Here is a 10,654-nt window from a genome sequence, read left to right on the forward strand (position 1 = left end):
TTATCCCACATTCTTCTTCCTTTTCCTGAAAAGTAACTTTGCATAGATACTTGGCTGATTTTCTTTTGCTTATTACATTTGTGAATGAGGTGAATCCTTCCAGTTATTTGTGAGAGGTTCCTTCAGGGGAGAGACTAGAGCAGTATTCCTGGCAAGGCAGTAACTTAGTTTGGTTCACAGCAGTTTCTTTATGGTTTAGTAGTGAGTGAGTGAGTGTGTGTGTGTGTGTGTGTGTGTGTGTGTTAACTTTCATTTTATTTTGCCCTACATCACAGAAATCATCAGTTTTTGGACTGTTCATAATAAGGGTGAAAGATTTGTTTCCTTACCTTTCCTCTATGACACGTTGCTCTGTCAAAAATGTGTGTTTCCTTGCACAATCTCATCACACTTTCTTGCCTATTTAATGGGGTCCAGGGAAATGCCCTCTAGAGATCCAGGCATCCTGTTCCTATTCTGGCCCAGACTTGTGGCTTTGCCTCCGTTTTGCCCATGTACATTAGATAACTGTGCTCTGCCTGATTAATTTGAGATCTGCAGCCACAGATGTCTCTTTAGGCGTTTCCCGTTTCCCCGTATGACCTTCCCTGTATCTGGCAGCTGTTCCTCAAGGATTATAGCTCAGGGTTACAGATGTCTCCTAGCTTTATCAAAGATCTCTCTCTCTCTCTCTCTCTTTTCATTATTATTTTGATTTGGTTTATTAGAGAAATCTAGATAGACCCATCTTTTGTTGGACATTTCATAGTTGGGTACTGTGAATGTCCATTTAGAGAAATCCATTCTTATTTTGTTAGGATTAATTCCCTTAAGTGGTGTATTTATAAAATTTTTATGAATCTAATCTATTTTTCCCAAAGATACACAAGTCTATACTCTTCCACTAGTATGGGAGCATTTCTATTTTTCTATACCCTTACTAATACATATGTAGAGTTTTATTTATTTGCTATTCTACCATGGTATACTTAAGTTGCTCTTTTAATTATTAGGTGGCAAATAGTTATATCCTCTTTTGAGAATTTTCCATTATTGTCTGTTAGTAATTTTTGTTTTCTTTTGTCAGATTTCTATAGATTAATATGAGCTTTTTCTTAAAAAAATATACTGCATATATTTTTCTCAGTTTTTTGCACATTTTATTTTTAATTTTAATGTAACCTTCTATTAAATAAAAAATACCTTACAGCAAGCTTAATATTTTCCCATGTACATTAGGTATAATTTTCTTTACTGTACCAAGATTATATATTCATATATGTATTTCATGAGTGCTATAGATCCTATTTTTCTCTTTAAATTCTAGTAAGTCTGAGATTTATTTTGAATATAGTATAAATTATTAACCTAGTTTGTTTTCCCAATAATTGTTAGTAACATGCTCCATCACCATTTACAAACTAATTTTTTTCCATTGATTTAAGATGCTACTATTAACACATTGATTGTATGATTGTCCAGAAATAGTTCTAAACTCCAACTTTTATTTCACTGTGTGCTTGTTTTTATGGCAGTACTACAATATGTTAATCACCATCTTACATACTAATATACTGTATTTTCTAATAAGACAAAGTCATATCATTACTATAATTTCCAAAATCTCTTACTTAGTTTCATGTATTATTTTTCCAGATGAACTTTAGAATCATTTGTTGAATTTCCAAAAATAAATCCTCAAACCCACTGGGACTGCACTGAGTTTATTTATTTATTTGGAAAGAATTGACATCTTGATAATATTAAGTCTCCTTAGCTAGTAACATGATATAGTTTTCCATTTAGACAAATTTTCTTTTATGCCTTTCAGTAACAATATTGTGGTTTTCTTCACAGAGATTCTGCATATTTTTCATTTTAACTCTTAGGTGATATATATTGTTTTGCTTTCTTAGGAATATAATTTATTTTCTAATTCATTATTACTGGAATGTAGGAACATATTGAGCTTTATTTATTTTGTAATTACTACTCTACTAATTTTTCTTATATATCCTAGTTACTTTTCAGATTAGTCTTTGAGTTTTATTCCTAGATAATGCTGCCATCTGCAAATAATATTAGTTTTTCTTCCTCTTTAATATTTGTACTTTTTAATTTGCTATCTTACATCGTTGCATTGACAAATTAAAAAATTTTGTTTTTAATTTATTCATTTTAGAGAGGAGAAAGAGAGAGAGAAACAGAGAGAGAGGAGAGAGAGAGACAGGGGGGAGGAGCTGGAAGCATCAACTCCCATATGTGCCTTGACCAGGCAAGCCCAGGGTTTTGACCCAGCGACCTCAGCATTTCCAGGTCAACGCTTTATCCACTGCGCCACCACAGGTCAGGCCACATTGACAAATTTTTCCAGAACAATATTAATTATTGTAGACCTAGCAGGCACACTTTACTTGTTCTTTATTATAATAGGAATGTGTCTAATTTTGTTGTTAAAGTCACATTTTTATAGATCATGTAGTTAGGTCTATTTAAAAAAATATTTTTTTTCCCAACAATCACTGTCATTTAATTGATGGGTGGATTTCTTACCATTAAGGTAATATTGCTGGCAGCATTTGGATCTGCCTTTATTTATTTGTTTTTTTTGCTTGTCACCTCTGGTTTTGTTCCTTTGTTTCCTTTTCCTGTCTTCTTTTATTAGTAATCTATTTTAACTTATTGGCTTGTTCTTTATATCTTTCTGTACAGTTTTAGTGCTTGCAGTAGAGATTTTGATATACATAACTAAATCAATATCTTTCCAATTAACGCAAAATGAAGAAGCAAAATTTGGAACCCAATAGTGGATTTTAGGCAAAAGAGTGAACAGACTGACAGCTGTCAGAAGGGATGGGGGTCAGGGGGTCTGGGTGAAACAGGTGAAGGGATTAAGCAAAGAAAAAACCCAACAGACATGGACAACAGTGTGAGGACTACAGGAGGGAAGGAGAATGGGGAGAGACATAGGATGTAGATGGGGGAGTGATAGTGATGGAGAGAGACTGGACTTGGTGTGGTGAACACACAATGCAATATAATGATGATGCATTGTAGAATTGTGCACCTGAAACTTGCATAATTTTATTAACCAATGTCACCCCAATAAAGTCAATAAAATTAAAACAAAGAAAAAAGAGTAAAATTAATCTAACTATATTTTAACAAGATGATCTTGTTGCTTTGTGTAGAATAGATTCTAGGAGTATGAAGACTAAAGTAGAAAAACTATTGCAAATATAGGAAAAGATGTAAGGGGAAATATATAAGAAGTTTCCTTATATATAATCCTTCTATTATTATTTTGCTGATAGTTTTTATTGAGAAAAAGTATTAATAATGTCAAATGCATTTCTGCTTCTATCAGAGTAATTATTGAGGTAATAATTTTATTATTCTGTTAATGTGGTGAGTTGTACGGATTTATGTTTTAATGCTAAATCAACTTTGCATTCCTGGGATAAACCACTCTTGGTCATGAAATATTATTTTTGTTATGACATTGGTTAATTTAAAAGTTGTTAATGGAGCACAGGGTTTTGGAAGCATTAACAAAAGACCACAGGAGATACTGAAATAAGAAAGTTTATTTCTCACAGGTCCTAGAGGAAGAACACAGCATACCTCAGGGGGCCACTCAGGGAGATCAAGGCAGGGTGCAGGTAGAGAATGAGGCAGGACCTGGGGCACATGCTATTAAAAGCATGTGCTTTGGGGTTCCTAGGCTAAGGCTGAATTGGTCAGTTTAAACCAAAAAGAGTGGAATTTTGATAAGCTTCATGAGAGTCTTAACCTAAAGGGTACACAGAAGAAGGCCCTGGGAGGGGGAGGAGACTGTTGGTCACAAGAGCTATTGAGGGAGTTATGTGAGGAAGTTGTGACTCTGTTGTGAGCTGTTATCTAGGCCATGAGCATTCATGAGGGGCTGGTGTTGGTGGAAGGATGCTGTTGGCTGCTTGGTCAAACAAAATGGATGCAGAGGCAGTAATAGCATGGAGTAGCTTAGGTAAACTCTCACAATCCTTTTTATTTGTTTTCAGAACCTGCTATTTTAATATTTGGTTAAGAAATTTTGCGACTATTTTCATGAAGTATATGGGTTTGTACTTTTCTTGTTTTGCAAGGTTCTTGTATAGTTTTGGTATTAAGGTTATGCTGGTCTCATACAATGAATTGAGAAGTATTTCCTCCTCTTTTATGCTCTGAAAGATTTTATGCTAGACTGGTATGATTCTTTCTTAAAGGATTGCTAGAATTCTCCATCTGGGCCTGGAGTTTATGTGAAGGATTTTAGTTATCAATTTAATATTTTTTACAGAAAAATGAGAATTCTTTTTTTAAATCTATTTATGTCAATTTTTATAATTTATATCTTTCAAGGAATTTTTCCGTTTTCTCTAAATTGCTGAGTTAATTGGCATATAGCTGTTAATATTTCCTCATTAACCTTTAAATATTTCTGTGTGATGTGCCTGCTTTTATTCCAGATATTCTCTCTTTTTTCCCCTCTTCTTTTTACCAATCTTTGCAAGATATTATCAAATTTATTAAGATTTTCAATGAACTAGCTTCTGGCTTTATTGATTTTTTTCTATTGTTTTCTATTTCATTGATTTCTGCTATTATATTTATAAAGTGCCTACATTTTCTCAATTTGAATTTAATTTACTCTTCCTTTATTAGAGTTTTAAGGGCTAAGCTTAGGTAATTAATTTTCAACCTTTAAAAAATAAGCTAGTAAAATTATAATTTTCTTCAATTATTACTTTAGATGTGTCCTATAATTATCTATGTTTAATTCTCATTATCACTTATTTCAAAATATTTTCAAATTTTCCTTGTGATTTCTTTTTTTTTTTTTAATAATTTTATTTTTTTAATGGGGTGACATCAATAAATCAGGATACATATATTCAAAGATAACAAGTCCAGGTTATCTTGTCATTCAATTATGTTGCATACCCACCACCCAAAGTCAGATTGTCCTCTGTCACCTTCTATCTTGTTTTCTTTGTACCCCTCCCCACCCCCTATCCCTCTCCCATTCCCCCCTCCCCCCCATAACCACCACATTCTTATCAATGTCTCTTAGTTTCACTATTATGTCCCACCTACGTATGGAATAATAAAGTTCCTGGTTTTTTCTGATTTACTTATTTCGCTTCGTATCATGTTATCAAGATCTCACCATTTTGCTGTAAATGTTCCGATGTCATCATTTCTTATGGCTGAGTAGTATTCCATAGTGTATATGTGCCACATCTTCTTTATCCAGTCATCTATTGATGGGCTTTTTGGTTGTTTCCATGTCCTGGCCACTGTGAACAATGCTGCAGTGAACATGGGGCTGCATGTGTCTTTACGTATCAATGTTTCTGAGTTTTTGGGGATATATACCCAGTAGAGGGATTGCTGGGTCATAAGGTAGTTCTATTTTCAGTTTTTTGAGGAACCACCATACTTTCTTCCATAATGGTTGTACTACTTTACATTCCCACCAACAGTGTATGAGGGTTCCTTTTTCTCCACAGCCTCTCCAACATTTGCTATTACCTGTCTTGTTAATAACAGCTAATCGAACAGGTGTGAGGTGGTATCTCATTGCCGTTTTGATTTGCATTTCTCTAATAGCTAAAGAAGATGAGCATCTTTTCATATATCTGTTGGCCATTTGTATTTCTTCCTGTGAGAAGTGTCTATTCATATCCTCTTCCCATTTTTTTATTGGATTGTTTGTTTGTTTGTTGTTGAGTTTTATGAGTTCTTTGTATATTTTGGATATTAGGCCCTTATCTGAGCTGTTGTTTGAAAATATCATTTCCCATTTAGTTGGCTTTCTGTTTATTTTGTTATCAGTTTCTCTTGCTGAGCAAAAACTTCTTAGTCTGATGTAGTCCCATTTATTAATTTTTACCTTCACTTCTCTTGCCTGTGGAGTCAAATTCATAAAATGCTCTTTAAAACCCAGATCCATGAGTTGAGTACCTATGCCTTCTTCTATGTACTTAATTGTTTCAGGTCTTATGTTTAGATCTTTGATCCATTTTGAGTTAATTTTTGCACAGGGGGAGAGACTGTAGTCCAGTTTCATTCTTTTGCATGTGGCTTTCCAGTTTTCCCAGCACCATTTATTGAAGAGGCTTTCTTTTCTCCATTGTGTGTTGTTGGCCCCTTTATCAAAAATTATTTGACTATATATATGTGGTTTTATTTCTGGACTTTCTATTCTGTTCCATTGGTCTGAGTGTCTATTTTTCTGCCAATACCATGCTGTTTTGATTGTCGTGGCCCTATAATAAAGTTTGAAGTCAGGTATTGTAATGCCCCCAGCTTCATTCTTTTTCTTTAGGATTGCTTTGGCTATTCGGGGTTTTTTATAGTTCCATATAAATCTGATGCTTTTTTGCTCTATTTCTTTAAAAAACGTCATTGGAAGTTTGATGGGAATTGCATTAAATTTGTATATTGCTTTGGGTAATATAGCCATCTTGATTATATTTATTCTTCCTAGCCAAGAACAAGGTATATTCTTCCATCTCATTATATCTTTTTCGATTTCCCTTAACAATGGTTTATAGTTTTCATTATATAAGTCCTTTACATTCTTTGTTATGTTTATTCCTAAGTATTTTATTTTTTTTTGTTGCAATCGTGAAGGGGATTATTCTTTTGAGTTCCTTCTCAGTTGTTTCATTGTTGGCATAGAGAAAGGCTATTGACTTCTGTATGTTAATTTTGTATCCTGCGACCTTACTGTATTGGCTTATTGTTTCTAGTAGTCTTTTTGTGGATTCTTTGGGGTTTTCGATGTATAGGATCATATCATCTGCAAAAAGTGATACCTTTACTTCTTCTTTTCCGATATGGATGCCTTTTATTTCTTTGTCTTGTCTGATTGCTGTGGCTAGAACCTCTAGTACCACATTAAATAAGAGTGGAGAGAATGGACAACCCTGTCTTGTTCCTGATTTAAGGGGGAAAGCCTTCAGTTTAGTGCCATTTAATATGATGTTAGCTGATGGTTTATCATATATGGCCTTTATCATGTTGAGATATTTTCCTTCTATACCTATTTTGTTGAGAGTCTTAAACATAAAATTGTGTTGTATTTAATCGAAAGCCTTTTCTGCGTCTATTGATAAGATCATGTGGTTTTTGTTCTTTGTTTTGTTGATATGGTGTATTACGTTAACCGTTTTACGTATGTTGAACCATCCTTGAGATTCTGGGATGAATCCCACTTGATCATGATGTATTATTTTTTTAATATGTTGTTGTATTCGATTTGCTAGTATTTTGTTTAGTATTTTAGCATCTGTATTCATTAGAGATATTGGTCTGTAGTTTTCTTTTTTTGTGCCATCCTTGCCTGGTTTTGGTATGAGGGTTATGTTGGCCTCATAAAATGTGTTTGGAAGTATTGCTTCTTCTTCAATTTTTTGGAAGACTTTGAGTGATTTCTTTTTTGATACTGAATTCTTTAGTATTTGTTACTTAATTTTTAGATATTTAGGGATTTTTTTTAGATTTCTTTTTGTTACTAATTTTTAATTCAGTTTTTTTAAAAAAAATTTCAATTGTTCTGAATTCATTCAGACTTGTGTATGCCCAACATATGATTATTCTTCATGTATCATTATTTATAAGTAGAATGTATCATTACTACTGACAAAACTACTACTGTAGTTTTTTTGAATGTAGTATTCTATAAATGTCAAATTGATGGTTGTGATTGTCATTTATGGTTATGTAACAAATGTCTCCCAAACTTAGTGGCTTCAAACAACAATATTTGGCTCAATATTCTGATATTTCAGCAAAGGTTAGTGTAAATAGTTTATCTGTGCTCTACTCATCAGCATCAGATGATCATCTCAAAGGCAGGTTCCCCTCAGTGTCAGCTAGCTGGGGGTGGGCAAGAGGCTGAAACCAGGAATCAGCTAAAGCTACATAGGCATCTTTGTCTCTTGTAGGGCGAACTCATTAGGGGGCTGCTGGAGCATGGTGGTTCAGGGAAGCTGTTGGCTTAGAGCTCCTGAGTTGCACATCATGAGAGAAGGAGAAAGCCAAGTAGAGGTTGTATAGCCTCATTTGAATTAACCTTAGAAGTCGTGCAGCTCACATCTCCCGTGTTCTGTTTGCAGTGGCAGTCACAGAATCCTGTCTGTCCTGTCAAGAAGAGAGGCAATAGACTCCACCTCTTGATGGGGGTGTAACAAGGTTCTATAAGAGCATGTGGAACGTCAGTATTGCTAATGACATTTTTGAAAAGTAAAATTTGTCAGAGTATTCAATTTTTTTCTAATATTATCAACTCTTTTTTTATTCTATTGATTAGTGAGAGTACTGTTACCATCTTAAACTATAAGTGTGGATTTGTATTATCTCTTTTGCTCTGCTAGTTTTTGCTTTATTTGTTTTGAAACTTTGCTATTGTTTGCATGCAAATTATGGATTGTTATGTCTTCCTGGTGAATTGTACTCCATATATTATAAAGCCCACAAAAAACTTAATATATTTGCTTTAAATAATTTTTATTTTTTATATTTATTACAGAGACAGAGAGAGAGAGAGTCAGAGAGAGGGATAGATAGGGACAGACAGACAGGAACGGAGAGAGATGAGAAGCATCATCAGTTTTTCGTTGCGACCCCTTAGTTGTTCATTGATTGCATTCTCATATGTTGCATTGTTCATTGATTGCATTGCCCGCCTTGACCGCGGGCCTTCAGCAGACCGAGTAACCCCTTGCTCGAGCCAGCGACCTTGGGTCCAAGCTGGTGAGCTTTTGCTTAAACCTGATGAGCCCGTGCTCAATCTGGTGACCTCGGGGTCTCAAACCTCGGTCCTTCCGCATCCCAGTCCAATGCTCTATCCTTTGCGCCACCGCCGGGTCAGGCTAAATAATTTTTTTAAGGAAATTGAGAACTGAGAAAGAAAGCCATTACTATTAGCTCATATATTTAGTGATATTCTTTATTCCTTATCCTTTATTCTATAATCATGGTTATGACTTCGTTAAATTAATATTTCTTAAGTGGTAAACAGGGTGCTGAATGGTGAACTGTGGTTCAACAAAAGTCCACAAAAGTTTTTGAAGCAAATTTATCACTCGCTGGTCCTGGAGGAAGTCATGGCACGCAACGAGAGACCACACAGGGCCTCTAAAATGGAAGAGATCTAAATCTGTCTGATATTTTCCTCAAGCTCGAGGTGGAGGTCTGTTATTTATGAATTCCCTCAGGTATTATCTGAAATTATTTTTATTCTGCCTTCAATTTGAGAATCTTTTTTCCCCCAGGATATAGAATTATAGGTTGATGATGTTTTCCTTTCAGTGCTTGAAAGATGTCATTTCATTGTTATCTGACTTGCCTTGACCCTGATGAGAGGTAATATGTACATCTTCTTGCTCTGGTCCCTTTATAAGATTTTCTCTTACTCTTTGGTTTTCAGAAATTTGACATTGATGTGCTTATGTGTGTTTTTTTTTTCTTGCACTTATCTGGCTAGAATTAGTTGAACTTCTTGGAAAATTGTGGCTCTTGTTTCTTTAATTTCCCCCCCAATATCCCTTTTCTATCCTTCTAGAATTCTAATTATATATTTGTTAGATAATTCGATATTGTTCCACAGGCCAATGAGACTGTATTCATTTTTTCACACTGATTTTCTCCTTTATGTGTTTTGGTTTACAGTTTCTTCTGTCCAGTGTCCAAAACTTATCTTTCCTCCTGTTCAGCCTGTGCAGTAAAATTTTCACTTTAGATAATTTTTCTGTCTAGAATATTAATTTTTTTCTAATTTTGATTTACCTTTTTAAATCTGATATATATCACTCAATAAAACCCTCTTTCTTCATAAATACTTGCATATATTTGTAATAGTTATTTTAAAGTCCTTGTCAGTTAATTCTTATGTTGGTACCATCTCTGGGCTTCTACTGACTTTTTACTTCTGGTTTTGGATGTTCATAAGTTTTTCTAGCTTCTTTATAAGTATATTAACTTTTAAATTTTTATTCTAGATGCAATGTTGTTGAAAATATGAGGAGAGTATGTCTGAGATTATGTCTTTTATTAAACTGATCATTGGATTTTTTCAAACACTGGATTTACAATGACCTTGACACCAGCAGTTCCATTGTAGTGGTGGGGATAAGAAGAACCTGGTTTGAGTGGATTCCTATCAGAATGGGGGAAGGACGAAAGACAAAGTATGGAGAACTTATAAAATTAGGAATATAAAGATTACATGGAAAGGAATGTAAATACAGAGAGTAAGGAATATAAGACAGCAATTATTTTTCAACTTAACTGTTTGATAGAAGTTTACTTGGAAACCACTGTATCTGAGCTACTTTGGATGGAAGGGTAATTCCAGGCATATTCTGGAAAAGGTTCAACAACTGGCTGATTTGTAGCCTTGATTTATAACCTTTGCCAATTTCTATGATGTAAAGGCTCCCATCATGGGAGACTTCAAGCTACCAATGATGTCACTTAACACAGATTTGGGCAGAGACGCACAGGATCCACTCTCAAGAGCTCAGCATATCAATGGGTATCTGGTCATCTTTTCTGATTTATTCCATGATTATTGGTTGGTTAAAATTTTTATTTTACTTATTCTTGAATTAAGTTTAACAATGTTTATTTTCTTGAAAAATTATTT

This window comes from Saccopteryx bilineata, chromosome 1 (genome assembly GCF_036850765.1).
Source record: "Saccopteryx bilineata isolate mSacBil1 chromosome 1, mSacBil1_pri_phased_curated, whole genome shotgun sequence".
NCBI classification, from domain to species: domain Eukaryota; kingdom Metazoa; phylum Chordata; class Mammalia; order Chiroptera; family Emballonuridae; genus Saccopteryx; species Saccopteryx bilineata.